We start from the raw sequence: 25,634 nt of genomic DNA on the forward strand, positions 1-25,634 counted from the left end.
CTAAGAGGTTCCATATGGAACTCCTCTGCCTCCCCAGGACTCATTGAAACAATGAGGATACAAGCATCCTTGCCCCTGAGGGATGATCTAAGAGGAATTAGGCAATAATGTGTGAATGATCAAGCTTGTTGTTCACTTGTTTCCCTTTTGTTTTCTTCTCATGAAATAGCATTCTTAACTGTTTGTTACTGCTGACTAGATGTGCTCCTCTGCTTGAGCATGGTGCCTTGGCATTTTATGAAAAGCACACTCAACTAATATCCTGCTAGCAAATATGTAAACAGGGCAATTTGCACGCTGTTGTTGACGACTATCATTAGTGTGCTGTTCCTTGGAACCCAATAAAAGAGATACTCACCAATCTATTATCACTTAGGCATAAACACAGAAGGAATTAATTTGTCTCTAATGTATTAATATAGATACATTAGTGCACATAAACTACAGGAGGAAGACAGAAAGAATAAAGCAATATGTTCTCTTCAAAGCCGAAGCTCTACAACAGCATTGATATAATTCAATTAAACTGCAGTAAAATTTGGATGCATTCATTGATTGGATTAAATTGATGAGTGTCTTTGTCGTAGGGGTCCCTCGGGATAGAGGATGACTTGCTTCACTCCAGTTCTGTAGGAGGCCAGTTGGGGGGCTGCAGACCCTGCCGTAGGAGGTTCTTGCTGGGAAAGTGGGTAGAGGTGGTGTTCTCTATACCAGATTCAGATTGCTCCCAATAAATGGTCTCGAGATTTTCAATACCCATACCAAATGTTCCTTTTCCGTCCAGCGTGGTCACAGTCTGGGATTCCTATTGGCCAGAGTGGATGATCAACTTTCATGAATCTACAAGTGCAAGGACGTGAGCAATGAAGTGATTATGTGAAGAATAAAGAAATTTGATCATATTCAATTTTATGCTGCACTCTTAATCATAATTAGTGAAAGACACATTCATATTCAGTTATCAACAGTGCTAGGCCATGAAGCTTGCTCCTTCCTTCCTCTGATTCAACTCATTGTAACAACAGCATAAAAATCAGAATGATCACAATGAATCTGAATGCCCCAGATCAGGTAATGATTTAGTCCACTGTGACAAAGTGCTCAGTGGTTGCTTTCTACTGTCAATCATTGCATTCAAGAGCTATGACTGTGCAAACTTTGAGTATTATTCTTATTACTTTTTCTTCATGCAATTTTGTTCAAATTTAAAAAAAAATACACACACATACAAAACAGTTATATTAGTTTGCTCTTACTGCTGTCAGAGTATCTTTGTTAGTCAATTATAATCGCTGTCCTGAACCTTTGCAGTGAGAAAACAGAGGCCAACGTTTAAATGAATGCAAAGTACAACAACGGATTGGGTTTTGAAGTAATGAAATGCAGAAATTTAGATTTTAGAATTCAGAATGGTTCATAATGAGTCTTTTACATGAACAGCAGTGTCAGATTTTTTTTGAGAAACATCTGGCTTATTATGAAGGCCTGGTAAACGGAGTTCCTTAAGGGGCCAGTAGGTGGCACATGTGTGACATATGTTAAATAAGAGCCAGTTTCTGCTCTAAAACCATCCATCATATCGGAGGGATGATAGGTAGATCAATCTACATATATGAGAGTAATGAGAAAGTCCCATACAGCCCATCTAGTTCACTTTCTCATTTGGGTCATATTCAGGGCCTGTTGAAATAGAAACAATGATAAATGTAAAATCCCTGTTTGGCACTTTGAGCTGACTTTTTTTTGAAGGAAACTACACAGACCACTTGGACTTGAAATTATGATCTGAAGCTTAGACTTTGATGGTTCTGAATAATAGTCTGGATTGGTCAATGTCTCTTTAAATATGACATGAGAAATATTCGAGTTTATATTCAGTATAGTCAGTGCCATTCATTCTGTCATTCACCTGATTGATGCAAGGTGGAACAGGGCAAAGAAAGCCAACTTGTTTATCCCCTGCCCCTGAGAAACAGACCAAGTCTCTGCTGTTACATCCTCTGACCATACAGTAACCTGTATCAAAGTGATTGATGAAAAATTCAATCAGGTTTGAGCGGTTCCCAACGTCAGCAGGCAAAAAAAGCATCTAAACCACTCTGTGACTCAGGCCGTCAGTGCCTGAGAGTGGAAGCACTCGTCTTCCTGCTCTTGCAGTCTGTAGAGTCCTCTAATTTTCTTCATAGGTAGATAACACAAGTCTCAGAGCATCTTGCTTCAAAATCTGAACAAAAGATGTTAAAAATTAGGGTAGGAAAAGGCACAATCTCCCCATCAAGTACATAGTCTGAGGGAAAACAGTAATAGAAATGGAATAGTAAATAATCATCAAACGTATGTCTGTTCTTTGCATGTCTCAATGATATATTTTAAATGAAATCAGCTGTGTGTTATGGATGTTGGGGGCAATGGGTCCTTGTTATTCAATAATACACTGGAGAGGAATGCTGGAGGACAAGTCTACTTGATTTACAGATCATAACAGGGCAAAATCAGGCAGGTTCCACCAATTATATCAAAGATGTTTTCCATTTGAAACCTATGAACTTGGACTGAAAGAACAGGATGAATATTTGTTAGTAAACAGCACCTAACAGCCTGGATGTGCCAGGGATCGTCTGATCTTGAAAGCTAAACAGGCACAGGAGACTGTTCAGCACTAGCACTTGGAGGGGATATCACCTAGTGCTGTAGATTTCTGTAAGGCTTGACAGAAAAAGTGGCAACTTTCTGTTGGCCCTATAGTAAAGGAAAGAATGCTAAAAGTAAAGGTTCCATTATTGTCATTTACGATGTAGCATACATGAAATTCTTTAACTTTTGTCGACCACAAGGCAGGCAGACAGTTGCCACTTTGTCCAGCCTCCCTCACAGAAACCTACAGCATCTATGGTCCTAGGCTGTCTCCCCTCCAAGTATTGACCTGCTTAGCCTCTGAGATCAGACAATCCTAGGCGTATTCAGGCTATTAGGTGCTGCGGTCAACAAAAGTTAAAGAATTTCAGATATGTTACATTCTAAATTTGGTATAACGTGACAATAACAGAACCTTTACCTTTAAAAACACAGAAATACTGGAGGAATTCAGTCTGTCTCGCAGAGTCCATATATTACTGACGTTTCAGGCCTGAACCCTTCTCCAAGGCATAATCAAAAAGCAGGCAGGCATCAGAATTAAAGACTAGGGAGAGAAAGAGTGAAGAATGGAAGAGAGAGGAGTCCAGTCCTAACAGGATAAAAGGTATCAATTAGATATGATAAGAGAAGATTTGATTTTGGCTCTGTGAAAGGAGAGAGGAAAAATGGAAGAGAGAGAAAGAAAGAGAGAGAGAGAGAGAGAGAGAGAGAGAGAGAGAGAGAGAACTAGAGGAAAGGAGACAGGAGATGAAGGGGAGGCTTTAACAGAAAATGGAGAAATCAATCTTACTGCCATCTGGTTGGAGGGTGCCTGGATGCTCTAGACCAGTCCAGAAGCTGGTTAAAACTTGGCCTGTAGGGGTTCACTCATATACTTCAAGACAGTTTTGCATGAACTGACTGGAACATGTTCAAGGAAGCAGCAACCGGTGGCAATTGCATGAATCTGGAGGAGTATATGCCATCAGTGACCAGCTACATCAGTGAGTATTTGGATGACATCCCTGTGCCTACGACTATCATAACTCGCTCCATTTAGAAGCCATGGATGACAGCGGAGGTGTGCATGCTGCTCAGGAACCGAGATGTAGCATTCAGAGCGGATGACAATTAGCCCTAGCTGGTGCAAGAGCTAAGATATCCAAGACCATCAGGGAAGCAAAGCGTGTGCATGTCCAGTGCATTCACAGTCACTTCCTGGACAACAAGGACAGGCAAGGACAAAATATCATCGACTACAAGCCTCCCTCCCAGACACACTGAATAACTTCTATGCACGCTTTGAGGCAAAAAAAAAATTGCAGTGAAGAAGACCACCTCTCCTCCAAATGACCAGGTGCTGGATCTTGTAGTGAATGACGTGAAAAGAGAACAAGGTCAACCCACAGAAATCTGCTGGACCAGGTAACATTCCCAGCAGAGTGCTCAGGGGATGTGCGGCTCAGCTCGTGGAGGTTCTCACCAACATCTTTAACACTTCCTTGAGAAGCACCATGGTCCAAACGTGCTTCAAAGCTGTCACTATTGTCCCTGTCCTGAAGAAGTCACTGTGACCTGCCTTAATGACTACTGCCATGTCACACTCATGTCCATTGTCATGAATAGATTCGAGAGGCTTGTCACGGGGCACATCAAGCTCCTGCTGGCCTCATCACTGGACCCCCTGCAGTTTGCATACAGATCCAATCGCTCTATAGATGATACCATGGCCACTGCTATCCATTTAGCCCTCACCCACCTGGAAAACAAGGACTCACATGTTCGAATACTGTTTATTGACTTCACTTTGGCATTCAACATAATCATACCTCAGTACCTGATAAGGAGTTGAGCCTGTTGGATCTAAACACCACCCTCTGCAATTAGATTCTTGACTTCCTGTCAAAAAGACCTCAAGCAGTCCGGATCGGTACAGCATCTCCAAGACCATCATACTGAGCATGGGGACCCCTCAGGGCTGCGTGCTTAGTCCACTGCTGTTCACTCTGCTGACCCACGACTGCAGCTAAACACAGTTCGAACCACATCATCAAGTTCATTGGCGACACAACCGTGGTGGGCCTGATCATTAAGAATGACAAGCCAGTGTACAGAGATGAGGTGCAGTCACTTATGGACTGGTGCAGAACCAACAACCTGTATCTGAATGTCAAAAAAACTAAAGACTTTTAGAGGGCTTGGGGGAACCACGGTCCGCTGACGGTTAACAACTCCACCATTGAGATCATCAAGAGTATCAAGTTCCTTGGAGTGCATTTGGTGGAGAACCTCACATGTTCACTTAACACAAGCTCCATTGCCAAGAAAGCACAGCAGCACCTTTACTTCCTTTGAAGACTGAGTAACATACATCTCCCACCCTCCATCCTCATTACAGTGAATGTATTAAGAGCATCCTGTGCAACTGCATCACCACCTGGTTTGGAAGCTTTAGCACCTTAAACCTCAAAACCCTGCTGAGGATAGAAATGTTAGCAGAAAAGATCACTGGGGGCTCTCTTTCTACTATGAAGGACATCTACTACACAATGCAGGTGAACGGCAATAAACATTGTGAAGGACTCCACACACCCTTCAAGTAAACTGCTCTCCTTCTGCCATCTGGTAGGAGATACTGCAGCACTAGGGTCCATTCATCCAGATTGGGCAAGAACTTTTCCCCCAAGTCATCAGACTCCGGAACTCCCAGAACATGTGTGGATTGGATAGTGTGGAATGTTAATATACCAATCTTAAATATTTTATAAGTGTTGAACTTCTATTCTAACCTATATTTATGTAAATAGCTGTGATCCTGGAGAAAAACCAATCTCATCTACCATGCAAGCATGGTATGAACGACAAATAAAGGTGATTTGACTTGACTTGAAAAGGAAGACAAGGCCCCATTGGTGTGGATTCCTCCCCCTCCCATTCTTCCCCCTTTCTCTCCCTAGTCTTTAATTCTGAAGGCTGTCTGCTTTTTGCTTCTACCTTAAGGAAGGGGTCAAGCCTGAAATGCCAGTAATATATCTTTACCTCCTATGGATGCTGTGACACTGGCTGTGTTCCTCCAGGATTAAATGTGTTCTCACAACATCTGTAAACTTTTGTATTTCACTGAATATTATTTAGTGCCTGATTCTGGATACAAAGCTGACCAATCTGGGATGGTCCAGGCTCATACAAATTGGAATTTGGACCTATAGAAATGATCTTGGTGATATACAGGCAGGTGTAGCACCTCTGCCATCCCAAAGAAAGGTGGGGGTGGGCGGGGGGAGAGGGAGAAGGCAGAAGAAGATGGCTTTGTAATTGGTTTTGTCGTGGTCGCATATTTACCTTTGTCAGGAGTGGTGACAGTCACCGCTGATGATGTAAGTGATGCGGTGTTAATAATACCCATGCGCGGGTATGTTAAGCGTCAGTATATGGTGATGCAACTTGGATGCAGGAGGAGGAGGAGAGAGAGTGTCAGGATCACACATTTGGTGATGAACCAATGAGAAGGTCAGCATGGTTTGGCTGGGTGGTTTTTGGGGAGTTGAAGAATGCAATGTTGTGTATAGTGAATAATGAAGAATGACAACTTCACGGTGTGCTGAAAGAAATGAGTTCGTTATTTGTTTTTAAGCTGTGGTGAATCAGTGCCATTACAATCTACTCCTTTCAACCCTACATTTAAAAATAAGACCGAGAGGTGGTGTAAGGAGAAGGGAGATTTGAGATCGAGAAGACATCAGATTAAGAAATCTGTTGGTCAAGGGGATGAATGTTATTATGGGGTAGATGAACTGAGCAGCTGATTTTATTTGCATTTTGCCAGTCTTTGTAAATAGCCGAGAGAATGAGAAGCCTGAGGAAAATTAGAGAAATGGAAAGGAAAATAAAGCAGGTTTCAAATGGAGCACAAAACTAGAAGTGGACGTTGCTCAAACAAAATGTTGTCAACAAGCAATTGTAAGAAAAAAAACCCAGAAATTGTGAAGACATTCAATTCCAGTGCAAACGGGAGGATCGTAATTATTGTGCCTCAGTTCCTTCCTATTGAAATCAATAGAAAGAAATATCAGGTGGGATACATCGCAGGCAGCTGATTCATTAGTAGCTGGTGTGCAGAGGAGATTGCTCTGTGAGCAGTGAATACAGTTTACCAGATTAGGTAAAGTACATGTAAATTAGTTTTTTGTATCTGATTTCCAGCATGAGAATATTATGGTTTTTAGCTTAAAGACAATAGGCATATCAGTGGAGCCTATTAATTGTACTCTTTAAACAGAGAAATGCTTTAGAAAATGGCATTGTTCATACATCTACAGATGAAAAACAGAAATGTAATCTTTGCATATTTTGACTCCCCTCTATTTTAAATAAAACTGGAAGCAAATAGTGTCACATACAGGAAGATTTATATTCTGTTCAATTACTTAGAAATGCTATTCATAACTTATCCAAATCCAGCTACACTTCTCATCACAGGCAAGTTAGCTGGTAAAAACAAACATGAATCCAATGTTTGTGGATATAAAGTGCCTTCAATTTCTCTGTCCATTTCCTGAAATAAACATTGGACTCAGCTTACCACTGAGCATGACATTATTCTCTTTGGTCCCTGGGAATTAAGACACAGTGGTACTGCTGTCACACGGCTCCAGGGACGTTGGCTTGGTACAGACCTTGAGTGTCGTCTATGTAGGTTCTCTCCATCATTGTGTCAGTTTCATCTGGGATCTCCAGTTTCCTCCCATGCCTCAAAGAATGACTATTATCAGACTGTGAGAAAGATTGACTCTTTCTCACATATACCCACCAACTTCCCTCTCACAAAAGGAGGGGTTGGTAGACATCTATGAGAGAATATGTTGCAGAAGTACAGGAGAATTACTGGAGGGGAAGAGGAATAACAGGTTTGCTTCTCTGGAGTTGGCCTGGACCTGATGTACCAAATAGCTTCCTTTGCATTATTACACATTTTGTGGAATTTGCATCGAAGTAATTTGCTAAAAATTGCCTAGACACCATCATTCTTTTTCTAAATTGCCTATTCATGAAAAAACTAATTGCCCCTTCTGTCTGCTTTAGGTTTCAAGTGGTTTTTGAAGAGGATTGCATAAATTAATTGTGTTTTCAGGAACATTCTGGCATGTATCAGATGTCATAAATCCTGCATATAAGAATCCAAGTCCACATTTTGAATCTCTATGTCAGTTTCAATTCTAGTATCTCACTAATATCTCAACAAGTTATGAAGCCAGTAGAAATAAGTGGCAATCAGATGTTTTGTTCTCTATCCTCACATACTGGGCTTATGATCAGATCATACAAGTACCAGATTTTAGGTGTTTCCATAAGAAAAGCCATGCCTGTCTTAATTGGGAGATAGAATAGAGAAGAATAATCTTAATAGACTGAATGGGTTGTCTTATTGTGGACTTTCCTATTTTCTTATGAACCAACTCTACCTAGTTTGGTTACAATAATGTTATTGGATTGAATCAAGTCCTGAGACAGAATACCAATATATTTTAGTAAATGTATTTAGTAATCTATATTGAAGGTTATTGAAAATAATTCCACAATGAAAACCAAGATTTCTATGCCTTAAAGTCACATCAATCTCTGAATTGTGTTCTGAATGCAGAAATTTCAAGTAATCGGCCTTCTCTGTTTCTGTCAAAACGGACTCACTCAGATTCAAGCATTCCCATTTATTCAGGTATCCAGGAAGTGTTGCATCCAAAGCAATTACTTTGCTTGGACAACCTTGCACTCCATTTTGTCATGGCCATTTATTTCCCATCTCTCCTCTCTACAACATTTAAACATTTTTTCTTTCTTCCCATCGATTTCTGATAAAGTGTCCTTGTCTTGATCAGTTGACCTTGTTTCTTGTGCTACTGTGGTGCCTGGTTACTAAGTGTCATGGGTACTTTCTGTTTGTATGTCAGGCCCTAGTCAATTTGGAGCCATATACTTTTTCGTCAATTTGCAATTTCCACAAAACAGATGACCTTTGAAACACTGTGATAATGGGGAATAGTTGGAGGAAAATTCATCTGTCTTGAATACTCTAGAATGGACAAGAAAGAGGAGGAAAGATCATGCACTAAGGTTGCAGAACCTACTGACAACTGAATCCATTTTGGTGCTTTGGGAATGAAGTCTGACTGAACCACTTCAAAGAGGATTCGGCTATTTCACAAGAAAATAAGAAAGCCAGGAGTTAGATGAGACCATTCAACCTGCCACATCCATTCTCCCCAGACTACCCTCCATTGCCAAAGGTGTTGATTTTCTATTTGCAAAATAAAATTTACCACTTATTTCTACTGGTCTCGTAACTTGTTGAGATATTAGTGAGATACTAGAATTGAAACTGACATGGAGATTCAAAATGTGGACTTGGATTTTTATATGCAGGATTTGTGACATCTGATACATGCCAGAATGTTCCTGAAAACACAATGAATTTCTGCAACCCTCTTCAAAAACCATAATGGCCTGGTAACTGCACTTCCGTCAACTCAAACATACCTGTTAAATCTAGACCAGCAATCATGAAAACAAGACAGAACAGGATGTCTAAAGATCCCAGAAAATAGCAAGACTATTTCCTTTCTCTGTAGAGGGGGGTGGGGCAGAGTTAATGGCATTTCAAAACTGTGAGGAAAAAAAAACTCCCCTAAAGAGCAATAGTTTTTTTTTAAATTGCATAAGCTAAACAGAATTACATAATGCAAAGTCAGACTCAGTACATTGTGCAATGAAGTCCAACTTGGAACTGAATGAAGTATTTCCAAACTTCTGGAGAAGCTTTCAAGCTCTTGCTCCAAAGTGAGATTGTTGCTATTTGCATATCAGTCCAGCAGATGCTGCACTTTACTGTTAAGTGTACCAGCTGTCCACTTCATCCCCAACCACCCCCCCCCCCCCCCCCCCCCCCCCGTCTCCCCACTGCTTCTTCCTTCCTCCCTCCCTCCCTCGTACATGCAACCACCCCAACTTTGATCAACAATATGCAAATTACAAAGTCTGCCCTCACCCACAAAGCTTCTTGCCAATCTTATGACACATTATCCGTTTCAAATGTATAGTATCAGCACCCCTCTTGAAAGAAAAGCAGCAAAAGGAAATTTAATTCCACATTCTAAAAACATTCCAATTGCCTTTGGTTTGATGAACTAATTTAATACAAAAAGAGTATTTCTACTCTTTTCTCATTTTCAGTCATCTAGAAGATGGAATATAATTCCTTTCAACAATACCATTCCATAAATAGAGCAGGGAATAAATATCAAGAGACTATTGTTAATAATTTGCATGGAAATGCTATTTTTTTTTAAGGTTGTTTTACATGTTTCACTTTGGATATTCCAAATGGCTACTCCTGCACGTATTTTCTATGTTTCTATGTTTTCTCTGACAGACATGGCTTCAATGATTTGATTTTGTGATTATTTACCACCCAATTCTGGGTTACTTAAATATGAGAGTGGTTAGTATTTTATTTTAAAATGACTAATATTTCTAGGAGCTTTTATTTTCAAGTTTCAGTGTTCACATTAATTTGGTAATTGACTAACTAAACTGCAATGGTGTATTTAAGGACCATTTATAAAATGGTTCCGAAAAGCTCTTTGTCATCCATGTTCTATCACGCACTGGTCTGTGTTTCAGCTCCTCCATCACCATCAATAATGCTCTGAGATCCAGGCCCTATGTCACTTTGCCTCAAACTCATAACCAGCAACTCAAGACTGCATTGGAGGGTCATTAATAATAGCATACACTACTTAACAAATAGGTGGTAATGAATTGAAAACTGTAATTCAGTCATTAATCTATGATCATCCACCTGAACAACAATCCTCACAATTTATGATGCTCTCAGAACTGCAGCTCACCAGTAGATTTCTGTTACTTGTGATTTTGGGGGTATATTCTGTATCTGTATTGATGTAGGTCGGAGACACAATTAGTCTAATGAAAATATCAGCGATAGGCAATAAAGATAAGCTGTAAGGTCCTATTTGAATACCTTTCAAGTATATACATATTTCCACTTGAGAGATTTTCCAGAATTGGCTTTGTATCCATAATCTAGATATATTAATTAATTTTGCGTTTCCTCTGAAGTGGAGGCATCAGTTCTTTATTAATAAAGAACAATAAGAACCAAGGTTGAGATCAGAAGACTTCCCCATGATCTAATTTACATTAATCGAATTTTATTTCTAAATTAAAAGCTAATTTTCATGATGATGTTCCATATTTTGAAAACTAATAAATGTGACTCATTTTATTTTTTGGATCTGATGTTGTGACATTCACAATTTTCAGCAAAAACAAAGGGGCTAAATTATTATTTTTTAAAAGACATACAACATGGTAGCAGGCCATTTTGGCCCACATGTTCATGCCGCCCAATTTACACTCAATTAACCTACACACCTGGCACGTTTCAAATGGTGGGAGGAAACCAGAGCCCCTGGGGAAGACCCACATAGACACAGGGAGAATGTACAAACTCCTTACAGACAGTGCAGGATTCGAACCTGACCCGATCATTGGTGCTGTAAAAACATTAAGTTAATCGCCATGCCAACTACACTGCAAAACACGGCAAAAAAAACCCAGCACCTTCAATTTTTTTCTAAAATGAACCATTAAAATTTAAAATTTAAAAATTGGATAATTTTACACTGACTGTGTGGGGATTTACAAAATAATATATTTTCATTTATATATCTTGTCTGGCCTTCACTTTGTTATTATAATCCACCTGGATATGTCAAATGTAGCATTTGCATTTTTTAATACAAAAATGCAAATATAACATGGATAAGGTTTATAGTTAATTTAAAGTGTGCTTCCTATTTTGTGAAACATGAATGTACTTGCAAAACATCTTAATTTGCCATTGTAAGATGCTAACAACATAACACTCAGGAATATTGAATAGGAGAGACTAAACCTGCAAGCAGAAACAGGAAACCTAAAATTGATATATCCTTGGAAACATGGAAACTGTGTCCACCAAATAAACAGACACACAAAATTAGTTACAATTATTATCACAAAAGTAATTTATGATGGGCAATTAATTACCCAAATGAAAGAATCAATTCTTCATTTTTTGGCATGTTTATGAAATACAGAGCTAAGCAATGATTTTACTTTAATGAAAAGAATGAGAATTATGGACAGCCCCTGAGAGTTTTTAGTAATTCATGATTATATGACATGCAATGCTTTTATGCTCTGTATTAATTCAACTAGCTTAACCCTTATAGATAAAACCAATATGGGGTAATCAGCTATTTTTAAGTCAACATTCATGAACACTGGGAAAATCAGAAAACGCTCTTCTATAATCTTTTTAACAATGAGAAGACTGTATCTAGGGTGGATGGCTACTTTTTTTTTCCTGCAGTCAATTAATTCTACAAACATCGTCCTTCTAGCATCTTTCTCTTAGGACTGAGGACTCAAGGCTATAATTTTGCAAGATCTGTGGATCCACACAGGTTTAGTAGAATGGATATCTTTCACACATTTAGCCTGTGGATGTTTTACTATTTTTCTATAGTCTTAACACTTGGCCTTAGGCTCAGCCAATACTTCACTCTGCTGTAAGGGAATGTCGCAAACCATCATTGTTAGAATTTTTTAAAACTTTACCTACTATGGAAACCTTACTCTTGACCTGCAATGAAAATCCTTGGACTTGTCTCAGAGCCTCAATGAAAACAAAAATAGTTCATTTTATTTTGAATATTTTATTTATTTATGACTTTTCCAAACTCCGCCATTTCCAATTTACTGTACACCAGTCACGTTTATCAAGTATTTTTACATTTCTTCTACTGAATATGGTTTTATTCCCCCCACAACACAAAAAAAAAACATTAACCATTTAAATTAAAAAACTCAATTTACAGGAAAAGGCAAAAACGCTTATTTAACATAAAAAATAAGACGCTACTGTTGAAGGATATAACATATTAGAAAAGAAAAATACATTAATGACAGGGTCTGTCGGAGCTCAACAACCATCCTCCAGGTCTTTCACATTCATTTCAACTTAACCTGATTGGAATCCACTCCTCCAGGAGAAGGACAAAAAAAGGGGGTGGGGGTGTGGGGGCAGGCATCAAAGCACAAAGGGGACCACACTACATCCTTGCACATATGTAACACAGGTAGGATTGCCAGATTTTAAGAAAAGTTTCATATTTTTTCCTTAGATTATGTGATTTTCTCTAAGGGAACACAGTTCTGCATTTCCATATTCCAATGTGCAATGCCCAGATGAGAGTCTGACTTCCAGGTAACCGCTATACACTTTCTGGCCACCACCAAAGCAATAAATACAAATTGAATTTGAAATTTGGACAGCCTCATTGTAATGTCCATGATGTTTTCTCTCTTTATGGTGGTTGTGGATCAGCGATGGAGATCCGTACTCTTCCAGAATCTTTTTCAATAGCAATTATTACGGTGATTCCCAAAAAGGACAGGGACCCACTGAAACCGTCTACTTATAGACCCATCTCATTTCTGAATGCGGACTATAAGATTCTTGCCAAAGCCCTGGCAAATAGATCGGCGAAACATTTTCCAAAATTAATAAATATTGATCAAGCAGGCTTTGTACAGAAGCGACAGGCTGCAGATAATATAAGCAGACTGTTGAGCATTATTCACTTGGCACAGTCAAGTGTAGCTGTGGCCCTGGATGAGGAGAAAAATAGTTCATTTTTCTCATTCCATTGGTTTTTTTCCTGTGATTTTTGCATGCTTTACACTTTTCATTAGTCTTTGTTTGCAAATAAATTTAAAGTCAAGCTTTATCAAAGTGAATGATAACAGAAATAGGGAATGAACTATATCCAAATATTTTGTCCAGATGTCAGCATCAAGTACCCCATATCAGTAAAATGTGGCTAAAATATCAGACAAAGCCACCATGAGAAAACTGAATAAGATTTTCCTTTTTTTGGCAAAAGGTAGTAACCTAGCAAAAGGATTTGTTTCAACATCACTCAGTGAGTTTAACTCCAAGTAATTGGCCAGCTATTTCAATGTCAGAAGCAGGATATAACAGAAAGTATCAGAAATCAGGCATTAATAATAATAATGGAATATGGATCATTCAACACAATCCTTGTGTTAATTGCAGCTCACTGTGGGTGTAGGCATCTTTAGTCAAATAGCTCTAGAACTTTAGTGCATTGTAGCTTGTCAGGACAAACTGATAGTTACAGCCTTCATTTGATTGGAGTGCAATCACAAGTGCAAAATGCATTTTAATTTAAAACCTGAATACAAAATTGCAACACAATCATGGGGAATTAAAACAAAAACGTGAATTACTTATTATATCTGTGGGTCAAAATGATAGAATGATTCTTAATTCTCTCTTCCCAGTAAAAAAGAGGCAGAAGGGGGAATTACAAAATCCAAGCAAGCCTCAGGATCTATGCAGATCAGTTTCCATTACTTGCGTTACATCAGAAGAGCATATGTTTTCCTTTCATTCATTCACTGGATGTGGGAATTGTTGCTGTTCATTTCAGACAAGTGGTTACTTGACTTCTTGAACCATTGCAGTCACTTGACTGAACTGACTCCCAAAATATTTCCAGGCAAGGAGTTACAAGATTTGATGTGGTACTTTTCTCAGTCAGATAAAGATGCATCTCCTGATAACTTTATGATGGTGATATCTGTATGTCTTTTGTCCTATTTCTAAAGAAGCCTTAGCGAATTTCTTCACTGCACCTTGCATGTGGTAAACACTAAAACCACAGGGTGCCAGTTCAGGTTGGCAGAATGGGTGATCATCAAGCCAGCTTTATCCTGCTGAGCTTCTTGTTTGGTGCAGTTGTTGGCTTTATCCAGGCAAGATGGGTTTTGTATATGATGGAGAACTTTTGAGACTCATGAGTTAATTGGATTGCAATATCAAGTATCTGTGCTGACACAATATTTATGTAGCTCACCTGATTAAATTTCTGATTAAAGGTGAGACCCAGGATGTTGATCCCAGGAAGTTTAGCAATTTCCTCGACTCCAGTGACCTCAATTTTATTGGGGTTCATTAAAAGCTCACTTGATGAATGGTAAAGTCAATTTTCTCTTCCATTTTTGGATGAGCAAAGCGGCAAAGGTGTCTCAGCAAATCCCAGAGTTAACCTCAGGGAGGAGGTTATTGTGACTAAGTACCACTTGGCAATACTGTTAATGAATCTTTCCACAACTACCCTATCTTCAAGGTCAAAATAGGAAATTTTGCCATCGGTCAGGTAAATGCAGATTCAGCCAGACTGGAGCATTTGGACTGGAGATGTGATGAGATCTAGATCATTAGTTTTCAGGGCTACATTAGGGCTATTAATGGATACCCACAATCTGATGATATCTGGTGTACTCACTTATATACTGTAGAGTGAACAGGCTGACTTTCATCTGTGATTTATCTTTCTATCTATTTATATAGAACCTGATTCCGGCCATTGAAACCCATGCTGCCCAATTACACCCAATTAACATACCAACTACAGATGTTTTTGGAGGGTGGCAGAAAACCAGAAGACCTAGAGGAAACCTACTCTGCTCACAGGGAGAAAATACAACCAGACATCGCCAGATTTGTACCTAGGTCACTGGCACTGGAATATCACAGTCTCAGGTAAAAGATAACAAGTTGAAATACATACTCGAATTCTTTATTAGTTGTGCTTGAAGCCCTTCAACTGTAATTTTCACATCAGTAGTCACATGCTGGGCTCTCCTCACTAAGGATACAATGTTCATGCCACCTTCTCCTTTCAGCCGATGCTTCTCAAGGATCTGGTCTAAGAGGGAGAAGGAGAAGAACGTCACAGGAGATGGTGTTGGAACCTCTGACTTACAGTCTATGTTAATGGACTATCTATAAATCGGCTAACAATGTAAAGCCACCTAACAAAGGGAGCAATAAGAATTGCACAAAGTGACACAGATCTCAAAATACTAAGTTAACAGAAAAGGTCACACACTGTTTATTATATGCTGAAAAGTGAGGTTATTTACTTTTGTGTGGAAAATAGTTTTTTTTTGCATTAACACCAGTTGTGAATATTTTTCTATCCTGTATATTTATTATCTCCTTTTCTGTGCCATGATATATTGTGGTAAATGAATTTATCCTATGGTTGGTGCATCTTGGATACCTGTGTGACTGCAGCATGTAAGAGTTTTGGTGCATCTGTACATTGTACTTGCTTTCCACTGGCCATTGAGACAGAGGTGCTCCAAATAAGAGGTACAAGGACTGCTTAAAGAAATCTCTTGGTGGCTGCCACATTGACCACCGCCAGTGGGCTGATCTTGCCTCCAACCGTGCATCTTGGCACCTCACAGTTCGGCGGGCAGCAACCTCCTTTGAAGAAGACTGCAGAGCCCACCTCACTGACAAAAGAGGAAAAATCCAACACCCAACCCACCAATTTTCCCTTGCAACCGCTGCAACCGTGCCTGCCTGTCCCACATCGGTCTTGTCAGTCACCAACGAGCCTGCAGCAGATGTGGACATACCCCTCCATAAATCTTCGTCCGCGAAGCCAAGCCAAAGAAGAAGAAAAGAAGAAACATTGTACTTGCTTATAACTATAAGCCCTCATAGACATCACCTGCATACTCAGGGTGTGATATACTGGTGTAATGATTCTGCACTGCCTCCAAGACCAATTATTGGCACTGTCATATGAAGAGAGATTGAGTAAGATTGCTCTGCACTCGTTGCAGTTTAGGAAAATAAGCAATGATCTTTTATTCTGAAAGGAACCCAGAATATTGAGAGATCTGGGGCATAAACTTGGGATGAATTAGAATGGTGGAGAAATTCTGTCAGTTAGAAGTTTGTGTTACTAGTCCTTTAAATATGGGAATAATGAATGAGCACAGGATCCGCTGTGATTCAACAGTATGACAGACAGCTTTGTCAAGCTGTCCCTGTTTCTTGTGAGTCGGTGATGAAGAAGGTGAATGCAATGATAGCATTCATATCTAGCGGAATAGGAAACAAGAGCAGAGATGTGATGTTGAGGTTTCAGAAGGCTCTGATGAAGCCTCACCTGGAGAACTAGGTACAGTTTGAGGCTCCTTATTTAAGAAGGGATGTGCTGGCATTGGAGAGGGTTCAGAGAAGGGTCACAAGAATGATTCCTGGAAAGAACGTATGTGAGGAAGATTTGATGACTCCTTGGAGTTAAGATTGCAATATATTTGATATATTGGTAAGTTCAATTTAGGTCTTGTTCCTTCTACACTTTTGAAAAAAAGGAAAAACTGATCCAAAAAAATGGCAGGTATAAATGATGCCAGTTCTGATACAAACAAAATTTGAAATAAATCGTGAAAATCTGCAGACACCATGGTTGAAGTAACAACATAAACTCCAGAGGATTGTTAACTCTGCCTGCAACATCATAGGCACCAGACTTCACTCCATCGAGGACATCTAAAAGAGGCGGTGTCTTAAAACACAGCCTCTCTCCTCAAAGACCCCCACCGCCCAGGCCATGCCCTCTTCACTCTGCTAGCATTGAAAAAAAGTTATAGGAGCCTAAAGACAAGCACTCAATGGCACAAGGACAGCTTCTTCCCCACTGCCATCAGATTCGTGAATAATCATTGAACCAAAGATGCTGCCTCACTTTTTGTATACATTTTTTAAAATATAGTAATGTTGTAAGATGGTTATAATATGAATTTCTGCATTATGATGCGGCCGCAAAACACTGAATTTCATGACTTGTTGATAACAATAAATTCTGATTCTGACAAAGCTGGAGAAACTCAGCAGGTCAAGCAGTGTCCTTTATAGAGCAAAAGTAAAAATATGTAACTGACATTTCGGGCTAGAATCCTTTATCAAGGTATGGAAAAAAATTGGCCAGCATCCAAACAAAAGAGTAGGAGGGGAGGTGTGGTTACAAATGCAGGAGGTGATAGGTGGAGAATGGAGGGAGGGGACAGCAGTGATCAAGAGGAGGAGAGATGGCTGGGTGAATAGAGGGGGAAAGGAGGGAGGAGAACTGGTAAGGGGAAGGGAAGGGGTAGAGGAGAGCAGGTTAGCAGAAACCAGAAAACCAAATTTGACATTGACTCCCACAGGTTGCCACAAAAGAGTTGTTATGCCTTAATCTTGTTTTGAGATTTGCTATAGCATTACATAAGTCCAAACACAGAAATGCCACAAAATTGGATGGAGAATTAAAATGGCAAGCAACTGGAAGCCCAGCATTACTCCTGTGCACTGACCGCAGTTCCTCCACTGTGAAAGATTACGTTGTGTTTGTATTGTATATGGAGATGTTTTTGGGAGATAAATTGGGGCAGGTTTTTTTTAAGTGTAGGTCACATACAAACACTTTAAAACAGATCTTATTTAAAATACTGGAGCTCTGCTCATGCTAAGACAGGCCAGCACCAAGACCCTTTGCAAAAGCTTTGGAGAGTGCCAAATGGATTTCATTAATGGATGGTTGCTTACAAAAAGACAACAGATGAAAGAGCTTGTTGGAGCCGCAGATTGTCTGGAAGGGAACTTGCTGTTCTAATGGGGTCATGTGGTTTTGCAAGCAGAGTGAGTAAAACAGGCTTTTTCTGAGAGAGAGAGAGATAGACAGAGAGAAAGACAGACAGATCAGTTCTACAGTGTTACAGCCAGCAACAGCAGCTGGGACTGGAATAGGACAAGCTGGCCAGCTTGCAGAAAACCCTATTTGAAAGGCAGATTGCGAATTCTTAATTCAGCCTGGTCAAAGCCCTTGTGGTTCATGCAAGAGGAGAGGACTGGCTGCCCAATGTTTCACTTGAAATAAGAGTAGCAGAAAGGAATTCTGTGCTGACATGAAAGAAAGAGGTTATCATCTGGAGTACCCTGAGGGGGCAGATTTCTTCAGCAAGACATTGAAATGGCTGGTTACAAGGGTAGGTGTTCAGCAAACAACAAATTTCTCTCTCTGAAAACCAACAAGAACCTTCCTGAACAGTAACCATTTACCTTTCAAGCACCAAAGCTTGGTGAACTTCAAAAATGTTACATTCTGTGCACAGTATAACAATTACCTGCAACCAGTAAACTTAGAGGAATGAGAAGTGAGATTGGTCTGTGAATCAAAGAACTTTTCTAAACTTACATACACATTACATACTCGTACACTTAGAATTAGAAGGGGGTTAAGTTAGGTTAGTTAAGTTAATAGTGATAAGTTAAAGGGTTTTGTTTTCATGTTTGAAGATAATTAAAAGCAACTTTTACTTAAGTAATCATTTGTCTTGGTGAATATCTATTGCTGCTGGGTTTTGGGGTCCTTTGGGCTCGTAACACCACAAAGTGATTCCTTAATCCACATTTGGTTTCTCCTTTGTCGAGGTGACCACATTGAATGCAATATACAGAATGGAAGAAATGCAAGTGAATCACTGCAGCATCTGGACTGCTTGAGTCCCTGAATGGTGGGAAGAAAAGACATGAAAAGATAAGTGTTGCACCACCTTGTGATTACAAGGGTAAGTGCCGTGAGATGGGGATTAGCAGACAGAGATGGAAGAGCAGACCAGGGAGGTACACAGGATACAATCTAATTGAATGCTAAAAGGGGAGGAGAAGGGACTGTGTACCTGCTGTGGAATCTTTTAAAAGTGATAGGAATTACAAAGAATATCCATTGACTGGGGAGCCAACTGGGGTGGAAGGCAAGGAGCTGGGGAAGCTCTGTCTCTTCTTTGTTCAGGAAAAGCAGACCTCCAACCAAACTGCAGGAAATGAGTATAGGTAATGGAAACCACTGACCAAATGGTTTCACTGTTTTGAGGTAATGGAAGAAGGAAAAGAATTTGGGAGTGACATGTATGGTTTTAAGAATTGGAAGAATGCATATTCTGATAGGCCACCTAAGAAATCTGAATAGAATTATGGGACTTCACAATACCTCTCAATGGTAGATATTGTACAATCGTGGCTATTTCATGATAATACCTATTACCAAGGCAAGTGTTTGAAGACAAAATGGGAACCTGCTTTAAATTAACTGTAGTTTCATGCTTACTGATGTGGCTGTTTGAAACTAGCCTGAGACAGCAACAAATTCATTTTACTGAGATCTTCAGGAGATGTATATGGCACATTATCAGATTGGGTGGATGTAAGTCTATTGTTTAGAATGAGTATTTATAAACCCCTATACCACTCAGTCATTGATTAATTCCAGGAAAGACAGAGGTTGCTCATTGAAAATGGCACGGTTTTTTTTCTCCAAAATAGGAATTAAAGTTGGTTTTCATTTTAAAATGGAAAAGAGCAAAATTATTAAGCTCAGGCCAACCCAACTATTAAATGGAGCATATAAGCTGAACCAAATCTAATTTGGGTTAGTACACCTTCCTACCTAAGGTGATCCAAAATAACTTGGATTCATAAGAGAAATTACACAGCGCAGGCAGAAATTAAGAATAGCCTGCGAGAGCAAACATCCTCTGCCAAGTGACCCAGAACTGCAGGTGGAGGTCATGGAGGTGGAAGATTTAGAAACAGCTGCATGTTATCCCAAAGGATGCTAGGAGCCTACTGCATACTTTTCTCTCTGCAAGGCAAGAATAAAATGGGGAACACTAATATAATTTCTGTTACTGCTGATTTTATAAAATAAAAAAAACGATATCTAAGATCATTGCATAATGATTATTTCAAAAATGTTTTCCTTTGGGACTTTCCTTTGAGGTTCCCCTTTGAAGTCTGCTCAGTTTTGCATTTTTCGACAGCCTATTACTAAATAAAATATCATAGCTCTGCAGCTATCAATAAAGTGCTGAATAAATATACCAAGAGAGTAACCAAAATGTTCGCTCAAATAAATTAAACTTGTAAAAGCCAATATTCTGATGTAATTTTATACCACGAGACCTCTCCATTGCTTTTTTTAAAAAAAACCAGGTTTTGAAATATTCTTTAATACAGCTCTGTCTAAATTGTGAGAAGCGCTCATAAAATGATGTAAGTGGATTTAAAACTTGTGTCACTTTTTTCCCAGTTATTAATCTCATCTAAATAATTTCCCTTCTGTAGAGAAACAAAAACTGCAGACACTGAAATCTTGAGCAAGCAATGCTCTGCAGGAGGAACTCAGCAGGTCAGGAAGCATCCATGAGTAGAAATGATCAGTCAACATTTTGGGTTGGGACCCTTTATCGAGACTTGGCTAAAAAGAGGGAAATATTACATATATGGAAGGAGAGAGGAGCTAGCGAGGACCCAAAAGGTGACAGAATATTGAACAAAAGGTGCAAGAGAAATGAAAAGGCAGAGACAATGGGAGGAGGGAGAAAGGTAAGAATAGCAGTAAGTACAGAAGAAACAGTGAAACCAGAGGGGTGATGTTATCTCTATTATCAGGTTTGAAATCTATAGGCGCCTTTTCTGAAATAGTGCCTCACCAGTAAATCTATAAATTGAATTAGAACAGACGGCATCATCCTGGATACAAAAGCAAAATACTGCAGATGATGTAAATTTGAAGCAAAAACTGAAAATGCTAGAAACGTTCAGCAAGACATTTAGCATCTGCATGAAGAGAAACAAGTTAACATTTTAGTTTAGTGAGCTTTTTTTCAAAATCATCCTAACAAAAGGTTATTGACCTGAAATGTTAATCTGAGGATATTTTCAAAGGCATAGAAAAAAGATTGTCCTTAAGATTTAAATTTTGTTTCTTTACCTTTTGTCCATTTCTGATTATGATTTATATTTAGTCAAGTGCAGTGGTTTTTGAACTTTTTTATTCCACTCACATATGACCTTAAGTAATCCTTATTCCATAGGTGCTCTGTGATTAGTAAGGGATTACTTAAGGTGGTAAGTGAATGGAATGAAAAAGTTTGAAAATCATTGTTTTAATCGTACCTCATTGACTTGTTATGTGCACAGTTTCATAACTCCAAAGGAAATGGGCCAATGGCAATTTTTCTCAAGCAAAATATTTCAGTAACAATTGGGTCTAGAGCAGTGGTTTTCAACCTTTTTCCCCCACTCACATTCCATCTTCAGTAATCCCTTACTAATCACAGAGCACTTATGCATTGGGATTACTTAAGCTGGTATATGAGTGGAAAGAAAAAGTTTGACCACCACTGAGTTAAAGGGTTCTGCAGTTTCTGGTAACGTAGGTATCAAGGGCATGAAATTGTGTCTGAATAAAATTTCTCAAATTCCTATATGTGTATTTGAAGAATTATACCACAAATCAGCAGTTAAATTTTATTTTGTATCTTGGAAGTGTACAATTATATGATAAACTAGATCACATGGGATCCTGACCTTCAGTTTTCCTATAACATTCTATTTGTTAAAATGATCAGTTTAATTGATTTTCATATATGAAAGACAAACCTGCAAGTACACACACATATAGGGATATATTCATGATTCATTAAGTAAGCCCTCCAAAAATGTCCCCATGGATACATTATGTATTACCAGATTTTAAGGAACACATTATATTTAATGGTACGTGTCAAGGAGTCCATGCATTCCTGTTAAACATTATCCCTTGCATGAGGAAGAGGCACTCTATCGGTGCACAATGTATTCACAAACTATTAATTACAAAAATATTATTAGGATATTTTGCTACAAATAGAACAGTTGAGTTCAGAACAATGAGGTGTTGAATTTGGATGGTTCAAGCTGAGGGAGTCACACTTCCAGCCTTATACCTTTACAAGGTCACTTCAAAAAAATTTCTTTTCAATTGATCCTCGTTGATAAGTTTATGTATTTTTATAATCCTGTCACTATTCATATAATATATATATCCATCTATCTATCTATTTATTTATTTATTTATACCTCAGCGCAGAAATGGAGCAACAATGATTTTTCAGATTGTGGGCCTTTGATTTATATTGGGTTACAATGACAACAGAAATATTTTTGCAGATCCTCCGTACTCATAATGCCTTTAAGTTCTATCATTTGTCTTTCTATGAGGTTTCAGCAATTAGCCTTATGGTAATCAATGGCAGTATTATTTGTACTGCATTGCTAGATATGCTTCAGAAAACCTGAGCGCCATCTAAATGCAGTGGCCGTGGCCCCAACTATTTAAGAGTTGCAGCAGATTGACAGTGAGTAAAATGGTGGCATGAAAGAGCACGAGATGCACAAAGGACATATGATTCTTAACTTGGAACATAGAAAATAGGTGTAGGAGTAGGCCATTTGGCCCTTCAAGCCTACACCACCATTCACTTTGATCATAGCTGATCATCCACTCAGTACCCTGTTCCAGCTCTCTCTCCATACCCCCTGATCCCCCTAGTAATGTACTAAATCTAACTCTCTCTTAAATATAGCTATGGAACCAGCCTCAGTCACTTCCTGTGGCAGAGAATTCCATAAATTCACCACCCTCTGAGTGAAAAATTCCTCATCTCAGTCCTAAAGGACTTCCCCTTTATCCTTAAACTGTGACCCCTGGTTGTAGACTTGCTCAACATTGGGAACAATCTTCCTGCATCTCGCCTGTCAAATCCCTTAAGAATTTTGAACATTTCTATTAAATCTCTTCTTAATCATCTAAACTCCAGCGAGTACAAGCCCAGTCATTCTAGCCTTTCTTCATCTGCAAGTCCTGCCATCCCTGGTATTAATCTGGTAAACCTTTTCTGTACTCTCTCCATGGCAATGATGTCCTTCCTCAGATAAGGAGACCAAAACTGAACACAATACTCCAGGTGAGGTCTCACCAAGGCCCAATACAACTGCATCAATACCTCTCTGCTCCTGTACTCGAATCCTCTTGATATGAACGCCAACATACCATTTGCCTTTTTTACTGCTTGCTGCACCTGCCTGCCCACTTTTAATGACTGATGCACAGCGACACCCAGGTCTCTTTGCATCTCCCCTTTTCCTAATTGGATACCATTAAGATAGTACTCAGCCCTCCCATTCTTTCCTCCAAAGTGGACAACCACACACTTATCCACATTATATTGCATCTGCCATGCATTTGCCCACTCACCCAACCTGTCCCTAGTCACCCTGCACACTCTTAACAATCTCTACACAGCTTACAATCCCACCCAGCATCGTGTCATCTGCAAACTTGGACATGCTGTTTTCTATTTCCTCTTCTAAATCATTAATATATATCGTAAATAACCAGGGTCCCAGCACTGAGCCTTGTGGTACCCCACTAGTAACTGACTGCCATTCCAAAAAGTACCCATTTATTCCTACTTTTTGCTTCCTATCTGTCAACTAATTCTCTATCCACCTCAATACCATATCCCCTATACCGTGTGCCTTAAGTTTGTATAGTAATCTCCTGTGTGGGACGTTATCAAAAGCCTTCTGAAAATCGAGGTAAACTACATCTACTGGTTCTCCCCTATCCACTCTACTAGTTACATCCTCAAAAAATTCAATAAGATTAATCAGACACGATTTTCCCTCATAAAACCATGCTGCTCTGATCAATCAATTCACCACTTTCCAGATGTGCCGCAATCACATCTTTAATAACTGACTCTAACATTTTTCCCACTACCGATGTCAAGCTAACCGGTCTATAATTCCCTGATTTCTCTTTCCCTCCCTTTTTAAAAAGTGAAATTACATTAGCCATCCTCCAGTCCTCAGGAACTACTCCAGAATCTAAAGAGTTTTGAAAAAATATCAACAATGCATCCACTATTTCATGGGCTACTTCCTTTAGCATTCTGGGATGCAGACCACCTGGCCCTGGGGACTTGTCTGCCTTTAATCCCTTCAATTTAACCAACACAACCTCATAACTTACACTTATTTTCCCCAGTCTTCCATCACATTAGCCCCATGGTCCCCTATTATTTCCTGAAGATTATTTATATTTTCCCCAGTGAAGATCGAACTAAAGTAGTTATTTAATTGGTCTGCCATGTCCTTGTTCCCCATGACTAATTCACCTGTTTCTGACTGCAAGGGACCCACATTTGTCTTTCTTTTTACATATCTATAAAAACTTTTGCATTCATTTTTTATGTTCCCTGCCAACTTTCTCTTATAATCTCTTTTGCCTTCCCTGATTAATCCCTTTGTCTTCCTCTGTAGAACTTTGAATTTCTCCCAATCCTCTGGTATTCTGTCTTTCCTGGCTAGTCTATTCGCTTCCTCTTTACACTTGATGCTCTCCCTGATTTCCCTTGTTATCCAAGGATGTACTACCCTCCTTGAGTTATTCTTTTTCCAAACCGGGATGAACAAATGCTGTATTTCATCCAAGTGATCTTTAAATGCTTGCCATTGCCTTTCTACAGTTAATCCTTTAAGTAACATTTGCCAATCTAACTTAATCAATTTGCGTCTCATACCCTCAAAGTCACCTTTCTTTAAGTTCAGAACCTGAGTTACAGAATTAACCCTGTCACTTTTCATCCTAATGTAAAATTCCACCATTTTGTAGTCACTCTTGCCCATAGGGCTTCACACAACAGGATTGTTAACTAACCCTTCCTCATTACTCAGAACTCAGTCTAGAATGGCCTGTTCCCTCATTGGTTCTTCAACATACTGGGTTAGAAAATTATCGCGTATACCTTCTAAGAAATCATCCTAATCAGTACCCTTACCAATATGATTCATCCAGTCTATATGGAGATTAAAGTCACCGATTATAACTGCCTTGCCTTTGTTGCACGCATTTCCAATTTCCTGTTTAATGCCATCCCCAACCTCTCTACTACTGTTAGGTGGTCTATATACAACTCCCACTAATGTCTTCTGCCCCCTTACATTTTGCAGCTCTACCCACATTGATTCCATATCATTCAAGCTAACATCCTTCCTTTCTATTGCTTTTAACTCCTCTCTAACCACCTCCTTTTCCTTTCTGCCTGTCCCTCCTGAATATTGAAAATCCATGAATGTTAAGCTCCCAGCCTTGGTCCCCTTGAAGCCATGTCTCTGTGATCCCAACTACATCATA

The 25,634-nt window shown here is 39.3% G+C and overlaps 1 long non-coding RNA gene across 2 annotated transcripts in view; it reads right to left on the minus strand.

The window, feature by feature from the left end:
- Positions 1–493: 493 nt before the first annotated feature.
- Positions 494–25,634, minus strand: part of LOC138759836 (uncharacterized) — a 54,166-nt gene continuing 29,025 nt past the window's right edge. For both annotated transcript variants that reach the window (XR_011355134.1, XR_011355135.1), the window contains exons 2-3: positions 15,339–15,476; positions 494–840 (exon numbers count right to left, since the gene is read on the minus strand). This is a non-coding gene — a long non-coding RNA (uncharacterized lncRNA). The remainder of the gene's footprint in view (positions 841–15,338; positions 15,477–25,634) is intronic.

This window comes from Narcine bancroftii, chromosome 4, assembly GCF_036971445.1.
Source record: "Narcine bancroftii isolate sNarBan1 chromosome 4, sNarBan1.hap1, whole genome shotgun sequence".
NCBI classification, from domain to species: domain Eukaryota; kingdom Metazoa; phylum Chordata; class Chondrichthyes; order Torpediniformes; family Narcinidae; genus Narcine; species Narcine bancroftii.